The sequence below is a fragment of the Humulus lupulus genome, chromosome X (genome assembly GCF_963169125.1).
Source record: "Humulus lupulus chromosome X, drHumLupu1.1, whole genome shotgun sequence".
Classification (NCBI taxonomy): Eukaryota; Viridiplantae; Streptophyta; class Magnoliopsida; order Rosales; family Cannabaceae; genus Humulus; species Humulus lupulus.
The window spans coordinates 64,076,858-64,103,250 of NC_084802.1; the positions used below are offsets into that span (position 1 = coordinate 64,076,858).

General features: G+C 34.1%; 2 long non-coding RNA genes across 3 annotated transcripts; both read left to right on the forward strand.

Annotated features, from left to right (window-relative positions):
- Positions 1-595: 595 nt before the first annotated feature.
- LOC133803439 (uncharacterized) lies at positions 596-6,071 on the forward strand. 2 transcript variants are annotated; one of them, XR_009877943.1, is made up of 7 exons: positions 596-976; positions 1,150-1,680; positions 2,301-2,469; positions 3,160-3,273; positions 3,929-4,016; positions 5,648-5,755; positions 5,889-6,071. It is a non-coding gene; the product is annotated as an uncharacterized LOC133803439 (long non-coding RNA). The 2 variants fall into 2 exon arrangements; XR_009877942.1 differs by having other exon boundaries at positions 1,150-2,469.
- Positions 6,072-8,911: 2,840 nt separating this feature from the next.
- LOC133803722 (uncharacterized) lies at positions 8,912-25,737 on the forward strand. Its single transcript, XR_009878115.1, has 2 exons — positions 8,912-9,182; positions 25,515-25,737. It is a non-coding gene; the product is annotated as an uncharacterized LOC133803722 (long non-coding RNA).
- The last annotated feature ends 656 nt before the right edge of the window (positions 25,738-26,393 follow it).

Sequence of the window (26,393 nt, forward strand, 5' to 3'; positions counted from 1 at the left end):
TTGCCTTAATGAAATCATTCTTTTCTCTAAATAAAATATTATTAATAATAATAATTGGTTTGTTATATTTTTTTTAAATTAAATATTAATAATAAAAGTGGATATGATTTTCATTAATGAGAATGTTGATAATATTTTTTCCAAATTGTATGTTACATTTTTTAATTAATGTTGATTTAATGTGGTTTATAAATAATGATAATAATAATAATAATAATAATTTAGAGCCATTTTTATAAATTATATTATAATAAATTAATTAGTTTTTACAAATTATATGCCTCAGGTACTCTTTTTATTATTCTCATGAAATTTCTTTGAACCTCTGTATTTTCTTCCGCATCTTTCTCACGATCCTTTTCATTGTCCATTGAACTATTATATTTTTGTTTAATAGTTTTGAATGGTGGAGGCACTACAAGAAAAAGCTGGAGTAATAATAACATTGAATTTGGACATTTTTAAAAAAATGTCATTAAAAGAAAATGAGAAGTGTGAAAAAAATGTGCTTGAAACGAAATAATTTTTGAGGAAATAATCCCCGCCTTTTCTCTTTCTAAACGAAAGAAGCTCTAAGTTGTTTGTCATTTTTCAATATACGCATAGCACACTTTTCCTTTCTCTCCCTCTCGCACGTCTCTGCCCAAGCCAGTTGACCACTTTCTGTCTGTTAGGGAGCCGCACGCGCCACACCATACCACACCACAAGGAAGCGCGGCCACCAAAACCCTTTCTCCATATCCACGCCTATGAACGCACCATCCTCCACCGCTGGTTGCTTGTCGAAGTCGTGCGCCTCTGTGAGATTCGAGGAGTTTTCCGGCCAACTCCGTCCTCCATTTATGGAGCCAGTTGCACGGTTGGATTCAGCTCTTCTTTAGGTTCAAAACCCTCTCAAGGATCGAACCCTTAGATTGTCGAAGTCATCGTCAGTTCTTTGATGGTGCTAGGTTCTTGCGAGGCAGCGGGAGATAAGGTGTCTCTCTTTCTCTCTTTATTCTCTCAAGTGTTTGATTTTATATATTTTCTCTTGTGTTTTGTCATGAATAACCCTAAAATTCCTCACTCCCTCCCTCTCATCTCTATCTCTCCCCATCTCACTGATACTATCTCACTCCCTCTCTCTCTCTCTCTCTCTATCTGTTACAGTTCTCTTGTGGTTACGAAAACGGGAAGTGGGAAATGTTGGCGAAGCTTTCAGGGAAGATGGGCTCGACTTCGATTTGGACGGGGCTATTTTGCAAATAATATGTTTTATTCATTTTTTATGTAGATCAGTTCACTTAATATTATTGCCTTTCTCTTGATATTGACATTTTCATTTATTAATGCAACATATTGAATCAAATTTGTTAATGATTACCTTTGTAACAAATTGATATGCTTTCTCCTATTTTTGCCGATTCTGAGGTTGATGTAATATGTGAGGATAATGTACAAATTAGGGTAAAGGGAGCATTTTTATTGATATTGTTTGTAATTTTTGCCAATTGGTTTATGGTCCCTTTCAATTTGCGACACCAGTTTATTGGAATGATTTATGGATTTAAAATGAATGATTTCTTTTTTCTTATTATTTTTAAAATAGATTTTGGGAGATGAAAAGAATGGAAATGGATTAAGCAAACAATGATATTCGCGGCAAAGCAGTTAAGAAGAGTCTTAGCAGCATTCTAGCAAGTGGGTTTTATTTAAAAATGCGTGTTAGATTTAAAATTGTTCATAAATCTTATTATTTGCACATATTGATATGGTAAATAACTTAAATGTATCGAAAACTATATTTTATGCAATAAGAAAATTTGAAAACTAACATTGGGTGGGGCTTTGGTATGATTTATGCTTAGTTAGTTGTGGCAGAGGAGTTGGTTTGTAGTAATTAGTTGGAGGATGCCAATAGGGCCCTCTTGTGGGGTGCCAAAGGTACGTGGCTTGAGAGCTATTGTTGAGGTCTATGACCTTTTAATAGTTGAAGATTGGGAAATGGGTATTGATTTCTACCGAATAAATTGAGCTACTGAATTTGTTTTAAGTATTTCTTAAGCAAGATTTTTAATGACCATAAAGGTTAATATTTTGTTGTGATGTTGTGGGATTCTTAGATTAATAAAAAAGAAACTACATATATTGTCTTTCTAGTTAGAGTTATTATAAAATATTGTGAGCAATTAATGATTGTAATTTGTTTCGTAAACCAAATTGATAAGGAATAGAATATATGGTACATTGCATTGTAGTGGATTATATTTTATTATGGTTATTGTATTAGATGATTGTTTGATCTTTGTGGAATTTTGCAGCGATGCAAACATTTTGAGATTGGCGGGGACAAAAATGGAAGGGCACTTCTCTTTGATTGTTTTTTATGAGTTTTAGATATGCTTGAATGATTTCATTTTGTAGACTCTTAGATCTGATTTTGATTTACAAGTGAGGGCTCAGCATGGCAAACAATACTCCCCATTTTGGGTACGTTCTGTAATTTTCTAACATCTTTCTTCAAATTATTTTTGTTTTGGTTGGCTTTGATACAAAGTATAATACCTTCCAGATATTGGTTTACATATACATGTTTCTTTCACTCTTTGATTATTTTATACTGAAAAGCTTTCGTATTTATAAAGTGTGGCTTGTAAAAATCTATTGTTCTTTGTATTTTATCATGAGAACCTTATTTTTAATTATTATTATTCATGTTATCATAAAGTTTTTTAAAAAATTATTGCATATGAAATGTTTGATAATAGTTGCAATAGAAACTATTAATGTGTTGTTCTCATTTTGGATATGGTCTTTCAATAATCTTGATTTGAATAGGTGATATAAGTATTTATAAAACTAGAAAATGCACATTGCCTAACATATATGTCAGAAAGTAAAAAAAGAAAGAAAACTTTTTTATAGATGAGCTCATGCCTTATAGATGAGCATAAAGCAAACTTTTTTATGCAACGTATTTAAATTCTTTTCTCTTGTCTTGCTTCTGAAGTAGCCTTATTACTTTCATATTCAACTATAACTGCTACTTATGTTGATGGTAGTCTAATCTCTGAGATTCGAATTCATCATGATGTAATTAAGTGCACTTGGACTTTCACTTCTGCTGCCAAGAGCTAGGTGCAATAACTGCTTAGTTGATTAACCTTGTGTGCTCTTCAGATTGTACAGAAATTGATAGGCCATTCTCTACAAGAGGTGATTGCAGCTCTTTCTTCTTCAGACAGACAATAAGTGAAGATGATGGCTCAATAACTGTAGAGAATGACAACTATGGTATAGTTTGACTATTGGATTTGTACATGACTTGTAGTTGATTGTGTTGCTAAGTTCTAACATCATAGATGGCACAAGAAGGGCTTGTTGACATAAACCAATATTCAACATTTTGAATGAGTTTCTTACAATTTCAATTACCTTTTTTTTTTTAAAAAAAATCTCTGGAAGTTTAAATATTAATAATTAAAATAAGAAGGAAAAAGATGGCATGTTCTGTAAAAAGACAAGATCTTTTTTAAATAAGTTTTTTTTGGAAGATGGCTATGGTTGCATGTTGTTTTGTAATTTTTTGTTGAATAATAGCCTTATTGGTCTTCTTGGTGCTCTTAATTTAATTCTTTGTGCATTTGCTCTAACATGAAGCTGTGAATGTTTTAGTTTACTAAAACATTTGTTGTTTGCAGTATAATCATTTGTTGATGCAATTTTAAGATATGTGACCCTTTAATGTATTGTTTCCAATATTCAGAAAGCTATTCATTTTTTAAGTTGCCAACATACATATTTTAGTTAGTTGATTTGAGTTTTATACATATAGTTTATTTAGCTTGGTATGGTTGGGTATGTAATATGTTGAAAAGCTTTTAGTTTTTGAAATTGTTCTAGGTAGAGTATTGTGTTAGATCATTAACTTGTGAATTTGAATGTTCAGAACAAATGGAAGATTCGACTTCTAGTGACAAAGCCTGTAACTTGGCCTCCTTAAATTTGGGGAGTAGTTTGTGGAGCTGCTGCTTCTGGTACTTAATTTCTGTCACTTGATTATTATAACAAGGCTGATTTTTTTTATCTTAATGCCTAAGTTTTTGTATCTTATATAAACTACAAAATGTGTCTGTTTAGTATCGAAAAGAGCTAAGAATGTTGACTACCAAAAGGAAGATGATTTCAGATAAGAAGTTGTTCATAAGAGAAGGTTTTAATAAGCTTCTATCAACGATTAAGTAATTTTAAGCCTCATGTTTTTACATTTAGTAAGATAAAGAATCTGAAATCATTTTTGGGTTGATTTTAATGATCTAGCTTCTCATTATTTTGAGTTTGATTTTGATTTCGGGTCTGTTTTCTATGCACATTGATTCTAATTTTGGATTGTGTTTTCTTTGTCAATGGTTTTTTCTTTTCATATTTTTTGTTATTATTATTGAAGCTTATACTGTTTAAACTTTTTACGGATCCCCTGATGCAGCAAGTCCAACAGGTTTAAATTTTTTTACGGCATTTTGTTTTCAAATGCAGCTGGTGTGCCCTCATTCAATGCACTAATCTGATTTTATTAGTTTCATCATGCTGAAACTTGAAAACTCGCCATTTTTTTTGGATTTTTGAGTTACATGAAAGTTGCAGTTGGTGTGCTCTCATTCAAGAAAGTTGCATGAAACTCATTTTTGATATACAATCTGATTTTTTTAGTTTGATTATTATGCTGAAACTTGAAAACTTGCCACATTTTTAAATTTTTAATTTTCAGTTGTTTTTTTGCTCTAACATGTGTATTTAAATGATTTTTAGATGCCACAAAAGAATTTTTTCAAGAAAGTTGCATGAAACTCATTTTTGGTATACAATCTAATATTTTTTTTTTAGTTTAGTTTGATTAATCTGAAACTAGAAAAGTTGCCTTATTTTTTGAATTTTTAAATTTTCAGTAGTTTGTTTGCTCTAACATGAGTATTTAAATGATTTCAAGATGCCACAAAAGAAAATGCAGTAGTTAGTTTGTTTACTCTGTTTGTCATTTCTCCTAACAAAAATTACACTTACCAGTAATAATTCTTTATTTACTCTATTCCTTTGTTTTGTTATTCATTTCACACCTCTACATTTCTCCTGGCAAATATTCTACACTTACCAGTACAATTTCTTATTTGTTGTTGTTTTGTTTTATATTTCTTACATCTTTATAGAGAACAAGATTTAAAGAACAAGAGAATAATAAGATGAGGGCTCACACATCGGTATAGACAAATCAGGAGCTATTGTAGACATAGCAAACTTCTGTCCCAAGTTTGTATATGGTATTAAATCTTCTTAACATAAAAAAAGAACAAATATAAATGCATTAGGATCGATCAAGCTTAGTTAAAATAAAAATAGGCCCATTAGCTTGTTAAGTCAATTCAAAGCTGTATTGTTTCAACCTGCTACTTCTTAAAGTTTAATTAGGCTGTTTATTTATTTATAATAACAATATTAGTGCCTATTAATTATGAAGTAGCTAGAATTCCAATTGATGCTTTCTTGTGTATGCTTAGAGTTAGCTAGACTGCCAAGTACTTGCAGATACATGAACTGTATTGGCAATGTCATGAATTTTCAGTTTCTTAAATCACTTCTATATGGATGACCTAGACTTTTTTTTGGACTGCAGCCTCAATTCTTTGATCTTATTGGTACCCATTATTTATGAGATAGACCAGCATCCTTATTAGAACACTTTCTACAATGGTACTATTGAAGTTGTTGAGGCTGGTGGATAGTAAGTGTTGAATCTGTTTTCCTTGTTTAATTATTTTCTCTCTACTTAGTTAACTATATTCATGTTCTACTTATTTTGTCTTTAATTTTTGTTTGTTGTTTAAAGTTTTTGGATATACTTTATATTTTTTCAGGTGCACAACTGAAGAATGAGGTGCATTATTTTGGATGGATGCTCATCATGAAACAGTGACACAATTTGTTTGAATAAATTTGCTGAATTAGTGTATTCAAGACTGTAATACTTTTTGGATATTAATATTTTAGCTTTTAAGTAGCTAAATTATAGGAATGCAAAATAATATGTTTCAACTTAATTTGAATTTGTGTTATGGTGAACTTGTTCTCGAATGAATATAATAAGAAAATACATAGTTATATCATTAAGGTTTTCTAAATGTCATGATATATGATTTTACCCAATGCAAATTGTGTAGTCAAATGATTGACATTACTTTTAAAAAATGTCATCAACACTATTAGAAAATGTTTTGCAAATTCCACAGTATTAACTTATATGACAAATAAAAATTGTTGTAAAATAGTGTAGATTGCGTTCAACAAATGTTATTAAAAGTGTTAAAGATAACAATTAAAAACGTTATTGTAAATAAGCATTTGTGGTCTACACATAAGTGGTAATGACATACAGAAAATGTAATGAGATTTTACGATAATATTTATAAAATGCTATAGTATACGGTTTTATAACAAGGTTGCATGACATGTTAAAAACGCTATCAAAAGAGTGGGACTTTTAATAACATCAGATGACATAGCGTTAGATTTAACGCTATCTATTTAAATAGACAGCGTTTTAGCAATGCCATTGAAAGACATTTTTCTTGTAGCGAGGGATAGAGTACTAATAATTAACCATTTGTATTACAAAATTATACTTACATAAATAGTTATTATGTATATATATACATGATGCTGATAATAATAATAACGATTATTTGGATCAAATTAATTAATAATATAATGACAATCAATAATGCTATTTAAATATTTGAGTGTATTTGTTTTGTAGTTTGTTATATTTATTGTTCTATAATAAGTTATTATTATATAAGAAATACAGTATATTGTTTTTTATTTAAAAATAAATAAAATTTGAAGAGTCGCTGGATGAGTTGTTTCATTTCCTAGTATTTATATAAATGAAAATTTTGAGAAAATGAGGTGACACCCTCTCTTTCTATTCTTCTATTTTCTCTAATTTGTAGTTTTTTTTTAATTTTATATTTAATATTTATTTTTAAAAAATATGTATTTAATTATAAAACATCTCTATATAGTCCCACATGGTTTACAAACTATTGCGAGTGTTATACTTTTAGTCTATAAATAAAGTACTATTTATTTACATTAATTTGTTCAAACATCAGTATTTTTTTTATATATGAGATATTTATTTAAATAAGACTTATTTAAATAAGACATTTGAGAAGATGAGTTGGCATCCTCTCCTTCTATTTGCTCTAATTTGTTTTTTTTTTTCTAATTTTTTCATTTAAAGAAATAATTAATTTTTACATAAAAAAATATTTAATAGTCCTTACTCTAATTTGTTATTTTTTCTAATTTTTTATTTAAAAAAATAATTAACTACTAAAAAGAATCTCTATAGACTCACGTGGTTTACAAACTATTATAGGTGTTATACTTTTAGAATATAAATAAGGTACTATTCATTCACATTGATTTATCGAAACATTAGTATTTTTTTTCTTATATAAGTAATTGACTTAACTCAATATTACTAAAGTAGTTATATTTTTTTAGTTCATTAAATTTATATCAATATTTAATATATTATTTATATATTTAATTTTTGCAGTATAATTGAAATTTATAAAATTTGTATTATCTCTTGAACTTTTTCAGATAATATATCTATATATAAATATATTTGATTTATGGGAGAATATTTATATAAAAATAATAATATTATTATAAATAATTATAAAAAAATAATAATAATATTATTATTATTCTAGACATATATTTTCTTTTCTAGAAAAAAGAAAGAAGTCTAAACTGGAAGAATAATTGTGTTTCCTAGTCATATATATTTATATACTATGTAAAAATAACGTGTCACGTTTGTTTAGTTTTAAAATTATAAATATGTTTATTCAAACATGTATTTATTTTTATTATTTTTTAATTATCATATAAATTTTAAATAAATAAACAATATCATAAAAATAAATAAAATATGTTTAATATAATATATGATATAAATGTATTAAAAAATTAGAACAAAACATTGTCTATAATTTTAATAAAAAATCAGATCACTTTTTTTCTTCAATATATAATAGAATGAATTACCGTTCTATAGTATATATAAATATTTATATCAATAATCTATATATATATATATATGACATCTGAACACAACATTGACATATATATATATTTACATGACTACGTAACATATATATAATATTTAAAAAGAAATTAATAGTAGAATAAAATAATAATAGAAAAAGTCATAATGTAGAGTAGTATATATGTATCAACTATTTTTAGTTTCTAATGTAATTCGTAATATCCTTTGGTGAATTTGATGAAGAAAAAGAGCTACAATTACTTGATAAAAAATAAACTATCACATAAATTTATAAGATAAAAAAAATGATATGTATGACTTTATTATTTTTAAATAAATATGATTTAATTGTTTAAATTATTATAAAATATTTTTAAAATATCATATTTTAATTTATTTATTTATTTATTTTTGTTGAAATTTATGTAGATGTTAATATAATATACTAAGGATAGTATATTATATTATGTTTTATGTTTATAATACGTGAAGTTTAAGTTTAAGTTTAAATTTAATTAAATTTTACTTTTGTTATAAAAAGTATTGTTTTATTAATTTTAAATAATTGTCATTGTAAAATATTTAAAAAATATCTTATTTTAATTTATTTTAAATTTAAATTATATTTACAATTTACTGTGAAATATAAAAATATTACGTTAAAATTAAAAAAAAACAAAATACTGCTAAGATTACTTATTACGCTAATACTAAAAGCCTTGTTCTCCTCAAAAGAAGCATATCCTTCTATTTCAGTTTTTGACACGAGGGCTTTTTTGTATTTTTCAATATCAATTCTGCCTTTTCACTCCCAACCACGTGTTGTTCTCACCACCATCATCAAATGCTTACTCATCTTTTCTATTTTTGCTTCTCTCCCTTGCTCTCTCTAGCTAACTCGCTTTCTTCTCTCCCTCTTCTCTATTCTCTATTTATTCAGAAGCTTGAAAGAACACAAAGAGCAATCGATTTTGAGAGGGTTTTTCTCTTTCACGACTGTTGGAGAGTGATTCATAGGCTTTTCTCTCGTGTTTGTGTGAGCCTTCAACATCGGATCTTTAATCAATATTTTCATGGTATTCAAAAGGTATTTGTTTCAGCAGTTGTTTTCTTTTTTGCCCTTATAAATCATGAATTTGAATCCTAGAAATTACAATGGGTAACTTATTTGTTTTGAGCTACAATTATTGGTATATAGTGCTGTTTCCCTTTTTGATTTCCAAAAGCCCCAAAATTGACTCTCCAATTGGTTTGTGTTTCCCCTAGATATTAAAAATCTCTTGCATTTTATTTTTTAGATTTCTATTTGCAGTTTTGGTAATAAATTGCTCTGTTTCTCATTTTTGTGGAGTGAGATTGACTGGTTCAATATTTTTTTTGATCAATTACCATTCGTCTCTTGTTTCTCTTCTCTGTTTAATTGCTTGCAAAGTATTTGATCAAATTACCTCTTTCAATTTCAATTTACTTTCTTATCCTCATAAAACTAATTGGTATTAATTATCTATTTGGATCAATAATCAAATATCTTAGAAACTGATTCTCATTTGTCTCAATATATTATCTTGTGGCATTTGTATGCTTCATACTTTGATGTGAAATGCCTCATTCACTTTCATGTATGTAGGAAGTTTATTATCTATTAAACATATAGAAACATGAATAATGGGGTGGTTCCCTCAACTATTTTGTCATTTTCTATAGTTTTTTTTTCCTTAAAAGGCTTTATTCACAATATTCTCTCTTCAACACTTTAGATCTACTTTATTTAATTTATTATAATTTAAAAATCAATTTCCTCAAAAACATGACCTCACGTGTTTAGTCATTTGTAGTTTTGTACATGTGTAACTTCTCTTTTAACACCAAATCATGTTCATTATCTAAAGCTGTAAATAAGAGTCGGACTTTTTAGCATTACAACACGATACGAAAAAATATAGGTTTAGGCCAGACACGACACAACATAGACCTGAGCATGATACGATACGACAAGTCTGAAGGCACGATACGAAAGCACGAACGAACTAGTCGGAAAGCACGCACGATAAAAAAACTCGATATTTTAACATTAATAATGATAATAAATTTTTATTTGTCAATTATTTATAAATTATAATTATAATAAAAGTTTATTATTTTTATAATTATATTAATTTATTTTAAGATTTGTGAGTTAAAATTTTTAGTATTTATTAATAGGTTTTTAAATTTTAATAATTATCTTTGATATAATTTTGTATAAAGTATTATTGAAAATTATATAAAAATATTTTAAACTATAATTTAAATAAAGAAATTTATTTGGATTGATGGTGAGTCTATTGATTGATAAAGAGTAGGTGGGGATTTAATTCTTCATCTTTATATTTTTTGGCAAGGGAAATTTGGATATTTATACATAATGTAGGTGCATATATCAAAGAAAATATTATTATTTAACACCATTCTAAAATAATACTACTAATTTTTTGGTTTCTAAAAACATCCTTATCATTTTCTTAGCTTCCATTTCTCTACTCCTCTCTCTCTCTCTCTCGGGTCACATTTATTCTTTGGAGTTATGACAGCCACCACTAAACCATCATCACTACCAAATTTCTTTGAAAAAACGTCTACAATTTTGGCATCCTCTTCTATTGTTTTCTTCTCTCTCTTAAAGTGTCCATGGAGACTAAAATAAAATGCACCATGATAATTTTTTATGATATAAAACTTAAACATACTAAAAGTTCAATTAATACACTAATTTATGCATTTCGAATAGATCTGTGTATGATTTTTTGGTTTTTTTTATAATTTTTTTTCACAATTTTTTAGATCTAAAATGTAAAAATTTATAAAAAAAAACTCGATATACCTCGATGCCCAGCTCGATGGACCTTTAAAAATAATGATTTTCATGAAAAAAAAACTACTTGCCTCAATATGCTTCGATGTAAATCAATACAATTAATAGAAATTGCATAAATTTTCACTTGGATGCCCGTTTGAGGTGATTTTTTTTTTTGTTGAATTTGAGTATTTTCTTGAGATCTGCAAGTCTGGGATGTGCACACACATTTGGGAAGTTGAAAGTTTGAAAACATACCCAACTTTGAAAATATAAGGGTATTACTTTGAAATTTGGTGTGTTTTCAAGCTTTCAACTTCTTACAATGTGTGTGTACATATTTAAGATGTGTAGATCTTAAGAAAATACTCAAATTAAAAAAAAAATCACCTCAAATGGACACCCGAGTGAAAAATTATGCACTTGCTATGGATTGCATCGATGTTTGTCGAGGCCTATCGAGGTGTGTCGAGACATATGTTTTTTTTTCTTCATAAAACTCATGATTTTTAAGATATGCCTCGATGCTCAGTTCGATGGGCTATTAAAAATCATGATTTTCAAGAAAAAATTACTTGCCTCGATAGGCCTCGACATATCTCGATGCAAATCAATGAAATTATTAGAAAGTACATAACTTTTCACTTGAGTGTCCATTTGAGGTGATTTTTTTTTAATTTAGGTATTTTCTTGAGATCTACACTTTTTGGATGTGTACACACACATTTGGGAAGTTGAAAGCTTGAAAACACACCAAAGTTCAAAATAATACACTTATATTTTCAAAATTGAGTATGTTTTCAAACTTTTAACTTCCCAAATGTGTACATACACATCCTAGACGTGTAGATCTCAAGAAAATACCCAAATTAAAAAAATCACCTTAAACGAACACCCAAGTGAAAGGTTATGTACTTTCTATTAATTGTATTGATTTGCATTGAAGCATATCGAGACCTATCGAGGCAAGTGATTTTTTTTTTCATAGAAATCATGATTTTTAAGGGTCCATCGAGCTGGGCATTGAGGTACATCGAGGTATATCTTAAAAATCATGATTTTTATGAGAAAAAAACCATATGCCTCGACACACCTCGATAGGCATCGACACACCTCGATCCAATTCATAGAATGTGCATAATTTTTTACTCGGGTGTCCGTTTGAGTTGATTTTTTTTTTTGGATTTTGGTATTTTCTTGAGATCTACACATCTAAGATGTGTACATACACATTTGGGAAGTTGAAAGCTTGAAAACACACCAAAGTTTAGAGCAACACCCTTATATTTTTAAAGTTTGGTATGCTTTAAACTTTCCAAATGTGTGTGTACACATCTCAAACGTGTAGATCTCAAGAAAATACCCAAATTAAAAAAAAATCACCTCAAACGGACACCCAAGTGAAAAGTTATGCACTTTCTATTAATTGCATTGATTTGCATCGAGGTCTATCGAGGCAAGTGGTTTTTTTTCATAAAAATCATGATTTTTAAGGGTCCATCGAGCTGGGCATCGAGGTATATCGAATTTTCTACAAATTTTTACGTTTCAGATCTAAAAAATTGTAAAAAACCAAACAATCATGTACAGATCTATTCGAAATGCATAAATTAGTGTCTTAATTGAACTTTTAGTAGGTTTAAGTTTTATATCATCAAAAACTATCATGGGGCATTTTATTTTAGTCTCCATAGACACTTTAAGAGAAGAAAAAAATAGAGGGGATGCCAAAGTTGTAGACGTTTTTTCAAAGAAATTTGATGGTGGTGGCTGCCATAACTCCAAAGAATAAAGGTGACCCGAGAGAGAGAGAAGAGAGATGGAGTTAAAAAAATGATAAGGGTATTTTTGGAAACTAAACAAATAGTAGCATTATTTTGAAATAGTATTTTTTATTGATATATATGCACCTACATTATGCATATATACCCAAATTTCCCTTTGACAATAATAAAATGAGCCTAAAAGTTGGCTCGAATTTGGGCCCAAATAAGGAAAGTAGGCTATCATGATTTGGGTCCGACACGACATGAGTCGTGCCAATGGGCCGACCCGGCCCGACACAAATTTGAATATGGGTCGGGCTTGACCCGGCTCGAATTATTCAGAGGCACGAAAATGTGGGCCTAGCCGGGCCACATTTCCTTTTTCTAATTTACTAACTTTTTTTTGACAAAAAATTTCTCACTTCTTTTAGTGTTGTACATAAACAAAACTATATACATATATATAATATTTATTTTTCCTTAATAGATTTTACATGTAACTTGCTACATTAAACAACACAATAATATATACATATTTTGACATATGAGAGAAAAAAGAAAGATTCATATTTTGTTTGGTTATATTTCCTTTATATTGATTATTTTTAATATAATTACTATTTGGACTTGAATATTATAGTGGCAATAAAGAATGTTGTTTTTAATTCGGCTCCTCTTTTAAAAAATATATTATACATTTACTTATATGTAGTAATATTCTACTTTATAAATACTATTGTTTCTACATTTATATTTTAGGAGTATTCTCCGGTGTACCCCAAAAAAAGGCACACCGATACACCCACTTGGTGTTTTTTGGCTCTGAAAGTATTTTCGGCGAATTTTTTATGATCGTGTATATTGTAGTTATTTAGAGTATCCTGCAAATTTTCAGAAAATTCCGAATAATTTACAGTGCTGAAAATAAAGTTAAAACAAGTTACCTTCAACGCGCATAAAAAAAAGCCACGTGTGCAACAAACTATTTGAATTTTATTTTTTGGCACTATAAATTATTCGAAATTTCTTGAAAATTTGCAAGAAGTTCTAAATAACTACAATATACATGAGCATAAAAAAAATTGCATCGAAAATACTTCTTGAACTAAAAACTAGAAAGCGGGTGCATCGATGTGTCCCATTTTAGGGATACACATATATTGATAATAGTACAAGAGCAATATTTCTATTAAATTAATTCAAAATTCAATTAACAGTTACTTCAAAGAGCGCATCATATTATAAATTATTTATTATTTTTAAGTGAAAGTGTAAATATTTTTTTAATTTAAAAAAATTAAAATAGCACCATCAACTATTTTGTCTTATTATAGGTTATATAATTTTTTTTTCAATAAAAAGACAGAAAAAAAATGTTATAAATAATTTACCAAATTAACAATTCAAAATAAAAATATAATTATTCTGCCTAGTAAATCTGTTGTTATATTCAATTTTTTGTTTAATTATGTGTCAAGACTCTATTTGAACACAAAAATAATTTATCAAAATACATGATTCAAACAGATAATAAGACAAACTATATAGTCATAAAAATATTAGCCCTATAAAATATGCAATAAATATTTAAATTTTTATGAATAATTAAAATAATATTTTACTTTCAATTACTTAAGTTTTAACATTTTATTTTATCATAAAAATGGTTCCACGGAAAAAAAAACTAGTATATATATATATATATTAATATATATACAAAACATAAAAAATGAAAATTTTCTTTTTTATATTAATACATATAAAACACGAAAGTAAGGGAAAAAATGAGAAAAATGAAAAGTGTAGGGTACGAAACTAGTATAAAATAATAATAATTTAATATATATATATAAAAGGTAATTCTATAGTGCATACATGAAAATGTATCAATTGGTGCATACCTTTTGTGACTTTTTGTGCTTCTCGACTCGTGAATAGTTTCGGCGCGATTTTTTTTATGACTGTTTATTGTAGTTATTTAGAGTATCCTGCAAATTTTCAAGAACTTTCGAATAATTTACAATGCCAAAAAGTAGGTTCAAATAGGTTGTTGCACTCATGATTAATTTTTTTTATACGCATGGAAAACAGTATTGTTTGAACCTAGTTTTCGGCATTGTAAATTATTCAGAATTTCCTGAAAATTTGTAGGATGATCTAAATAATTACAATAAATACAATCATAAAAAGAATCACGCTGAAAATTATTCACGAATTAAGAAACACAAAAATTCACGAAAGATATGTACCGGTATGAACCATAGAATTACCCAATATATTATATGGCATATGAATCAAAGTGTGTACAGAACTGTTGGCCTTTTCGCTAAAATACCAAAAATGTTGGTTTGTGAGGACGAATTCTTCATAACGATGATTCAACCTTTCTTATGATTATTCAAAGCTTCACGTGGCGGTCCCTTCTCCGAGATCCATACATATGATTGAAGAAATAGCTCATCCATCAAGTAAGTTTTGATTGAAGGAGTGAGAAAAAACAATTGGAACAATTCGAAATTTAATTTTTATCTCAACTATTAAATTACAATGATTGAATAATTAGATATTAGTTCTGACCAGTTCAACTTAATCTTATACCATAAAAATAAAAAAAAATCTAAGTATTTATATTTACACACTTTGGGTTGCCAATCCCGTGCTGGTCCCAAAGCCAAATGAGAAATGGAGGACCTGCATCGATTTCTCTGACCTGAACAAAGCTTGCCCCAAGGATTACTTTCCTATGCCAAGGATTGATCAGTTGGTAGATGCCACGGTAGGTCACGAGCTCATGTCCTTCATGGATGCGTATTCTAGATATAACCAGATCGCGATGAATCCTGCAGACCAAGAGCATACTAGCTTCATGTCCCTAACTAACATATATTGTTATAAAGTCATGCCATTCGGGCTGAAAAATGCCAGAGCTACATATCAGCAATTAGTCCACAAAATGTTTGCAGATCAGATTGGGAGAAATATGGAAGTGTATGTCGATGATATACTTGTCGAATCCAAGACAGCTGATAACCATGTATCTGATCTGAAAGAATGTTTTGAAATCTTAAGGAGGTATGATATGAGGCTGAATCCCCAGAAGTGTACTTTCGGAGTGGCATCGGGAAAATTTCTGGGATTCATAGTCAATATGAAGGGAATAGAGGCGAATCCTGATAAAATCAAATCATTGTTAGAAATGCCCTCGCCCAAGTCGCGCAAAGAAGTTCAAAGCCTGACTGGAAGGGTGGCAACTTTGAATCGTTTTATTTCGAAATCCACTGACAGGTGCTTGCCATTCTACAACTTGCTAAGAGGTAACAAGAAATTTGAATGGACTAAGGAGTGAGAGCAGGAATTCCTCGACCTAAAAACGCACTTGGCCGAACCCTCAATATTTTCTAAGCCTATGTCTGGAGAACTTCTATTCCTTTATTTGGTCGTGACAGAAAATGCAGTCAGTGCCGTGTTAGTTCGAGAAGAAGACCGTGCTAAAAAACTGGTGTATTATATAAGCAAGAGACTTCTCAGAGCTGAATCACGGTATCCACTGATAGAAAAGATGGCATTCTGCCTGATATTGGCTTCCAGGAAGCTCCGACATATTTCCAGTCCCATTCAATCAACGTCATGACCAACCAACCTTTAAGGCAGGTGTTGTAAAAACCTGAAACGTCGGGACATCTTTTAAAATGGGCAGTTGAACTCAGCCAGTTCAAAATATTGTACGTACCACAGACCTCAATCAAAAGTCAGACCCTTGCTGATTTTGTGGCTGAATGCACTGGATTTCAAGAGGAGCTTTCGAAGGAACTGGTGCAAGAGTTGTGGAAAATATTCGTAGATGGATCATCGAACGAGAATGAATCAGGAGCTGGGATCATATTAATCTCCCCAGAGGGGCATCGATTCCATACAGCTCTGAGATTCATATTCGAAGCATTTAACAACGAAGCTGAATATGAGGCCTTACTGGCTGGACTGAGAGTGGCGAAGGACCTCAAAGCAAAGGCCGTCCAGTGTTATAGAGATTCTCAGCTCGTGGTTAATTAGGTGTTTGGATAATATCAAGCTCGAGGCACCAAGATGGCGGCTTGCCTAGCTAAGGTGAAGGGGGAGCTATCCGAATTTGAGTACAGTATTGTTGAACAGATACCTCGCGAGCAGAATTCTAATGCTGGCGCTTTGGCAAGGCTTGCCACCACCAAAGAAGCCGACACCTTGAATGTAGTGCCAGTAGAGTTTTTGGAGAATCCGAGCATGACTGAAAAAATGGTAGAGGTCGAGATGATCGACACAAGACCGACCTGGATGAACCCCATAATGGAATACCTCACAACAGGAAGGCTACCCGAGGAAAGAAATGATACAAGGAAAAAATATATCAAGCTCCTACGTATGTGATAGTGGATGGAACATTGTACCGACGTGGTCATTCATTGCCTCTCCTACGGTGTGTTCTGCCTGAGGAGGCTAAAACCATTTTGTAGGAAGTGTATGAAGGCTTTTGTGGAGATCATGCTGGGGGGCAAAACCTAGCATTGAAAATATTGAGGCAGGGCTATTTTTGGCCCACTTTAATAAACGACTCCATCTCATATATTCAGAAATGCGACAAATGCCAGTGCTTCACCATAGTTGCCCGAGCTGCTTCAGTCGAGTTAACGATGATCTCATCCCTGTGCCCATTTGCGGTCTAGGGAATCAACCTAATAGGATCCTTACCTATGGGAAAGGGAAGAGTTCGTTACGCGGTGGTGGCAATCGACTATTTCACGAAGTGGGTAGAGGCCGAGCCTTTAGCAACCATCACTTCAAAAGAGAGTCCTGGACTTTGTGGTGAAGAATATTGTATGTCGGTTTGGGCTTCCTAAAAAGATCGTGTCAGACAATGGGACACAATTCGACAGTGATCTCTTCACTAACTTCTATGAAAAATACGGCGTTATTAAAAGCTTCTCCTCAGTATCGTATCCGCAGGCCAATGGACAGGTTGAAGCTGTGAACAAAACCCTAAAGGCAAGCCTTAAGAAGATGTTAGACGAGGCCAAAGAAGTATGGCCTGAACAGCTCCCGCAAGTACTTTGGGTATACCGAACTTCTCACAGAACCTCCACGGGACACACTCCTTTCTCCTTAACTTTTGGAAGGGAGGTCATCCTTCCAGTCGAAGCCATGGTAAGCACTCACAGGCAAAGGACATTTAGCCAGGAACGGAATGATGAATTACTTAATGCATCTCTTGACCTGATTGATGAGAAACGAGAGGATTCGCAGTTACAGCTCGCCCATTATCAACAAAAAAATCACTCTTTACTTTAATTCTAAAGTCAAGATGCGTGGGTTCGGATTGGGCGACCTGGTTCTTCGAAGGGTCTTTCTAACGAATAAGGATCCCAAGGACGGTGTCTTGGGCCCGAACTGGGAAAGACCGTATCAGTTCATGGAAATTCTGTGTGAAGGAACCTTCAACATAGCTCGACTGAATGGGGAGATAGTCCCACGGACCTGGAACGCCATGCATTTAAAAACGTATTATCAGTAGTACCATCATCCATGCAAGGCTTAAGTATAAAAGCCATTTGATTAAATAATAGATGGATTTTTTTTAATAATTGTTCTTGTTAAGGTTGTATCAGCTCGTGTATTTAATGTTTGTAAAAGCAACCGAGAATGTTTCTACATTCTGGTTACTTGGGGGGCATATAACCCAAGATGGGTCAGAGTAAGATCGCTGGATAAGTTGAAATTACTTAAAACCCTGGATACAACCTGGTCTGAAACTTAGAAGCTTGGAAAATTGATTACTCGACGGCTTTTTAAGAGCTCGAGATGTCAATAAACCTAGCACGAACTAAGTTTAAACTACTTACAACCCTGGATACAACCAGGTTCGAAACTTAGAAGCTTGGAAAATTGAGTATTCGATGGCTTTTTAAGAGCTCGAGATGTCAATAAACCTAGCATGAACTCAGTTTTAATCATTTAAAATCCTGGATACAACCAGGTCCAAAACTTGGAAAGTTAGGAAAATTGCTTAAAATCAAGGGCTTTTTAAAGCACGAATTATCAATTAACCTAACACGAACTAAGTATAAATTATTTAAAATCCCAGATATAACCGGGTTCAAGGCTTGATTCTTAACAGGTATGATATAAATCAATACATAAAGTTTGGATATAACCGAGCTCAAAATATATATCCCAATCTAAAAATCGATTCCTAAAATCTCGAATGTACAAGTCTAAGAAGTCATAAACATGAGAGATAATAATGGAAAGATAAATAGATAAAAAGTTAGATATATAAATTGAAAATAAAATTGTCCCTAGGAGAAAAACCTCGAACTGAGCCCAAAGACAATTGTTTACAAACAAATATAAAAAACAAAAAACAAAAACTAAAGGAAAAATATTGTCACTGAGCTCCTCCAAGTCGGTCTGAGGATGTAACCTCCTCACCATCCTGCTCGCCTGTCGCAGAAGCATCTCCCATTTCTGACGGTTCTTGCAAAATTCGAGCCTTGAATTTTTCAAGGTACGAATCCCATAGCGCGGGAACCATGAAAGAAAAGTTCCCATCCTGGTTAAAGGCCCAGCAATGGTACAAAATATCCTCCATGGATGACAATGAGGCCGCCTTCTCTTCTTTGACTGCGGCCTCGGCCTCGAGCAGTTTAGCTTTGGCTCCATCAACCTCAGCCTGAAGTTGTGCATTTTGAGCATGGAGAGCAGTCAAGGAGGTCTTCACAGCCAGCTCGCTTTCTTGGGACGAGGCAAGGGCAGCCTTGGCCTCGTGTTCGTTTTTATGAGTAGCTGCCAAGGTAGTTTTGGCGACCTGCTTGGCTTCTTGAGCGGCTATCAAGGCATTATTGGTGGCGTTTACTTTGGCCCAGAGCTCATCATTTCTAGCCCTATCGTGGGCTATACTACGATATTGAGCCAAGACAAACTGCAAAATAACAATGCAAGTCAGACATATCCTTAAATGCAATAACAAGAAAGATGTCACCAAGGATGGATAACTTATAGTAAGGTTCATCCCCATGGCTGACTCTAGGACGTTCTTTGGGCTCCGCTCCTCAATAGTCCTCAAGTCCCTCGAGTTGGCCTTATAGGTGTGCCCCACCATATGGCCCGTCGTCTCGTAAATGATCCCCCGATAGGCTTCAGGGATTTTCTCTAGATCCTGAGGATCTACTGGTATTTGGACGGTCGCAGCTGGGACAGAGGGAGCTGGAGGATCAACTTGTATTACTTGGTCCCGAGGAGGCGCGAATCGAGGTGGAGGAAGAGGAGGAGGAACCCTAGCGGTAATAGTAGACGTCAGAGCTGTCGAGCTCGTGCCTTTCCCCTTAGCAGGGGATTTTGAGGCATTTCCCGCTGCTGGAGGGGCCTTCTTCGTAAATCTGGGCCTCTTCACAACAGGGCCCGAGCTGGTTTTCCTGGCCTAGAAGGCAGTATGGAGATCAGGAGCTCTGGTTTGTTCCATCTCTTCGCCTGAAAAGAACAAAAAGGGGAAGTTCACAAATAAAGTCAAAAATATATACAAGGAAAGAAAGTAAATGAAGATCCTACCCTCCGGGCTGGGGGAGGAGTCCATAATCACGACCTCCGGCCTTGGGACTACTAGAGGAGAGGGAGAGTCTACGACTAGTATTTCTGGGATCTTAGGAGGTTCAGGCTCAAGTTTCTCCTCGGGACTAGATTCCTCTACATATTTTTTAAATCCAGGGGCAAAGGCACCCTGGAGCAGAGAAGACCAGGACCTACGGCTAGTCTCATACTCCTAAAAAATGGTGGACCTAAAATTTAAGGAATTGTCGACAACAACTATCCCCCTTGGGTAACTATTTTCATGACGCACCACTAGGTGGCCTACACATTGAAGCAGGGTTATGTTACGATCTGGTTTATGAATGATGATGGACAAGCTGATTTGAAAAAACCTAACTAACCTAAAATCAGCAACAACCCTATCTAGTTCCCTATAGGGGCATTGGTTACCTTGGCCGGAGGGGTCGGTTGCTGCCCCTAACGCAACAATCTAAATTAGGTTCCTGAATAGCCTCAGGAACTCGCCTTTTCTGCACAAAAGGCACCTCGTCCTCTTCCTCATCCTCGCCTTCGGTGGCTGGCAAGGCCTCCTCTTGAAAGGATGGAAGCTCGTGGATTACCGGGAGGGTAGCCCGGGTCCTTAAGGACAACGTCTGGCCTTCGCCAATCAACTGACACGCCAGTATCGTGATGTCATTCATGATCTGGCGGTAGTCTTTCTCACTAAGGGCATCCCAGACAATTTCTCATACTGACCCCCAAGGGTCGCGAACTTCGCTGTCCTCTCAAATATGGTTGCACGAGAAATAAACTCAATTAATACAAGAACAAGGGAAATATCTTGGAAAGAATAAAATTTCACGAGCTGAGGTAAGAGAATAAATAACTCATGAGGATGGTTGAAGTATCTGTGTTCGCAATTCCGGAACCCATTCGACATAAAGAACAAGTATTTATAGCCATTAGGGTGGCTGGGAAGCTCGATGACGGGAGCAGAGTTGGGGAATTTGGTGAGATAGTAGAACTCGTCACCTCGACCTCTTTGTTCCGGGCTAGCCTTGAGGCAAAAAAAATAGAGGATGTCTGCTGGAGTGGGGACCTCCCACTCATGCTTCAAAAATAAATATTTCAGCCCCACCAAAAGCCTATAAGAATTTGGGGGGAGCTGAAATGGAGCCAACTTCACGAAGTTCAGAAAGTCTGCGAAGTATTGGTCCAAGGGGAGAAAGGCTCCTGCCTTCAGGTGTTCGTCACTCCAGGCCGCGAAGTTGTCCTGGAGAGGGGAACAGCTCCGTTCCACTTCAAAAGCAGGTCGGGCAATGAGAACTCTGGTCTCGACCTCAATATTGTGGCTCAGCATGATCTTGTTCACCCTCCCCTGGGTCGTAATCTTGGATGCAATGTGTTTAGCCTCGAAGAAGGCATTGGGGTCAACCACTACCTCCTCTTCCACCACCGGAGACTCAGGGGCGACCTCCTTCCCCTTTTTCTTTTGCTGAGAGGACGAGCTGGTTGCGTTCTTCTTGGGTGTGTTCTTCTTGGGAGCCATCAGATCGCATAACGAATAGAACGACCTAATTAGTAGGCGACCTAAGAGGATTTAAAGGTTATGATGTGGAAGTACGGAGGGGGAATGGTTTACTTTTGATGTACGAGCTGAGTTAGCCTCGGCCCCATCGCGTGATGCCACGCGCTACCCTAAGTTTCGCGCCTCGGTTTCCTAACAGACTTGTAATGACCCAAATTTCCTAATAAGGCTTAGGGCCTTGATTAGGAGGCCGGGAGGGCCATAGTTGATTTATTATGCAATTAAATGATTATATACATATTTAGGTATATTAAATATGCATGTGAACCCATTTCTGTTCAATTGGGCAATTTTCATATTTTGGCCATTTCGGGCATATTTGGCGTATATGTGGTTTATGTGTAGTGATTTATTATTATTTGGTTATGTTAGGCTTACTCAGCATGAGACGATCCTAGGAGGTAAGCTAGTGGTAAAGTCACAACGAGATTTATACTTGACTCGGAGTGAGTCAATGGGGTATTTAGCACATTACCGGGATATTGGGTAATGGGAATAAATATTTGATGATAAATTGGGAGTTATTGAGATTAGGGGGAAATTCTGGAAATTTTGACTATATTTACCCCTGGGGGCGTTTTCGGGACTGTAACGCCCTAATTTCTCATAGATTACCGAGAACACAGCGTTGAGTCATAATCGTAAATATTGCTCTTTTATTTAATAAAAACTTAAAAATAAATACATGAATCCATGGTTTTATAAAAATAAAATACTTGTCTTTAACATAAAAATGAGCAACATTTAAATAAAACAAACTTTAAAAATAAATAAATAAATAAATAATTTGGCCCGCTTGATCTTGCTCAACTATATGGTCCCCAACGAATACATCATGAAGCTCTTAGGTCCCACTCGCCACCGGCCTTTCTATCCTTAATTTCCCGAAATAACAACATCATAAGGAGTGAGCTTCTAAGACCAGTAAGGAAAATACAAACAAGGGTTAGTCATATAATCAAACATAACATATATTCACCAAAGTCATACAAACACAACATCTAGATCATATCATATCTTAAGTCATAATTCTAAATCATAATCTAAGCCATAAATCATACTCTAAGTCATAAGTCATAGGTCATAGATCATAAATCATAGGTCATAAATCATAACTATAGGTCATATATCATAATCATAACTATAAAAAATAACAAATCAGATATAATAAAAAGATAAGTGCTTATACAGGGGTGGTAATTAAGCCCCGGACAAAAGTCCGTTATACACCAAACATAGGTCTATCAAAAAGTTTTGGCAACTGAGCCTACCGGACATAGTCCGTCATACATCATTGGACACCTTAGGTCCAGACACACTTTGTAATGCCCCAAATTTCCTAATAAGGTTTAGAACCTTGGTTAGGAGGCCGGGAAGGCCATAATTGATTTATTATAGTATTTAATGATTATATGCATGTTTACGTGAATTAAATTATTATATGATGGTGAATTCATGCATACGGGCTCATATGTTAATTATGAGGGTAATTTGGTAATTTGGCCACTGTGGGCGTAATTGTATGTTTTGGGTGCATGATTGTGATTAATTAATATAGCCACACTATAAGGTGGATTGGTTCGAGCTTATCGACATGAGACGATCATGGGGTGTAAGTGTTCGGTCTAGTCATAACGGGTTTAAGTTCGGGGCTCGGGGTGAGTCTCGGGGTGAATTTAATGGTTAGAGCAATACCGGGAATTAAAGGGTAATGGGATATGAATTATTGGAATTTGAGGATATTGAGATTATCGGGAATTGAAAAGCGTTAATTATGATTAACGGGATAGGTGGAAGGTACCAATTTTACCCTTAGAATAGTTTGAGAAGCTTTTGATGGCTTAAGGGTATTTTGGTTATTGGGGGTTTTGGATATATATAACTTAGGAGGGCTGTAGAAGAACAGAATAAAACAGAGCCATTTCTTCTCCCTTCCCGTACACAATTTTCTCCATTATCTCCCTTGGTGTTCTTGAGGCCATCTTGAGGTTTTGAGCTAGGAATTCAAAGGGCTGAAGTTGTGGACCTGGTTTAGCTATTAAGGAAGGTTCAAACTGGTTTCAAGGTGAGTTTTAGTCACTTGTTTCAGGTTATGCTCTGTTTTGATCTTCAAATTCTCAGCCTTTGATTCTTGATGGAAGTATGGATTTAAAGGGGTTTTGATTGATGGTATGATTGGGTTTTGATGAGAGTGAGCTAAGGGTGTTATTTGGGGGTTTAATTATATGTTTGGAGGAGGTTTAGGGATGGTTTGAGGGACTGGTTTGAGAGGAAAGAACACAGGGGGAAAAACTGGTTCGTGTGTGGTCGGTTGCTGGTCTGGGCTAAGCGCCGCGGCGCAACAGGGGAGCGCCGCGGCCCTTGGCGTCTGGCAGAGGGAGAGCCCTCTCTGTTTGAGGGCGTGCCGCGGCGCAGCAGGGGAGGGCCGCGGCCCTTAAGGCCATTTTGACCAAAAACATCTTTTTAGCTTGGGGATTCAAGCCTTAGGCCTCGGGGTCGAACCTAGTACCCGGTTAAGTGGGGATTGATGTCCCGAAGGCTAGATATTGATTTGGGAACTTATTTTGATCATTTTTATTGATGATACCTTATATTTGGTTATGACTAGGTGACCGCTAAAGGACTAAAAGTTGATCGTTCTCAAGGGTCATTCTAGCTCGACTTTGAGGTAAGAAAACTGCACCCTGTGTATATGTGACATGCATGGCTATTATGACGCATGTTGGTTGATTTATGGGTATGACATGCATGGTTATTATTGATGCATGTCGGTTGATTATTATGTATGACATGCATGGCTATTCTTGATGCATGTTGGTTGACTAATAAACGTGACATGCATGGCTGTTATTGGTGCATGTTAGATTGCTGGATATATTGCATATGATGCTTGAGAAACATGTGATTAGGACATGCTTTGTATACTGGGTATGATATTGTTCAGAGCTTGAGCCTCTGTGGTTGTACATGGTCCTAATTGTACTGGTATCTATTTAGTAAGCATGCTAAATACCTTGTTTATGGATATTGAACATGTGATATATGTTTGGTGGCATGGCTTACCTGTGTATGGCGCTGACTTATTAGTCAGAATCGAAAATGGTGTCAGATCCGTCTGTGAAGCTGTGACTTATCAGTTAAGTTCACCACGGGCTGAGCACTGGTCGCGTTTTACCGACCCAAGGGTCAGAAGTGGCAGTGTGTTGTGAACGCCAGGCCGATTAAAGATTAGATCTAATCAAGGCCGGCATTGAATGACTCATATGGGGTATTAATGCTGGACCGATCGGAAGGTCAATGAGAACTATAAGCGCTTGCCTGGTCTAAGACCAGATGATTTCAGCCAAGGTATATGACCCCGGTGACCGTTTGTCACATGGCTAAGGGACGTTGTCCACAGTTTCGACTCTAGAGTCGTGAGGAAGGTTATGTTGGTGACTAATCACCTTGCACCTGTCCTAATCGAGCTTATGAAAGAATCACTTATCAGTTGAGCCCTGGTGACCCTATCGTCACATGGCTAGAGGGAGCGATGCTCATTATTGTGACTTTTGGCTATTGTCACCTATCTGTATGGACCGTTGGTTCCGAATGGTTACTATGGTTATTGTTGATATCATATCATGTTATATTGTGTTTTCTTGCTGGGCTTTGGCTCACGGGTGCTACGTGGTGCAGGTAAAGGCAAGAGGAAGCTGGACCATCCTTGAGTTGGAGAGCTTAGGTGATGATGTGTACATATGCAGCTGCTCGTCCGCCACGGCCGAGGTTTAAAGTGAAACTAGGGTTGAACCCTGTTTTGCCGCTTAGAACGGCCTGCTGTAAATATTTTCTGTAATAAACTCTGAAGCTTTATTTTCGGGATCCCAATGTATATATTAAACGTTCTAGTGAAACGTTACGTCTTAACCAAAATGTTTAATCCCTAAACCGCTAATCATACTTAGTTCACGATTTTGGCCAAATGACTCGATTAACGAGTTTAGCACTGTTTACAAGGCACACCGTAACGGTCCCTGGAGTTTGGGGCGTTACACACTTACCTCTTTATTGCACCTGAAATGTTAGGTCATACAAACATAAACTATATCATACATTACATAAACTAGATCATAATACTAAACTATCTAATTTTCCTTACCAACACCGGGATAATTGAGAACAAATGCGAAACTTGGAACACTCCTAAAACCAGCAATAAAAATAGTGAGTATTTCTAAAGGACGGAGATGAAAGGAATAGAACTAAACCACCAAGAGGAAACTTACCAAAAAGACACCTTAAGTTCAAAGAACTTAAAATCCAAACCACAAAACCATAACAAAAGTTAGAACTTGAATGAAAACTAAAGAAACTAAGGAATCAAACTGAATGAAACTTTAGAATAAGAGTACCTCAGTTGACCTTATGAATTAGCCTAACTCCAATACCGAAACACTCTAACCTCACTTCCCAAAGTGTTTTATAAAGCTTAAGAATAGAAAAGCTTTTTCCCAACCCAAGTATTTATCACTCTTATGGTCTCACTAGCACCTTGGAGTCTGATCACAGCTGAAG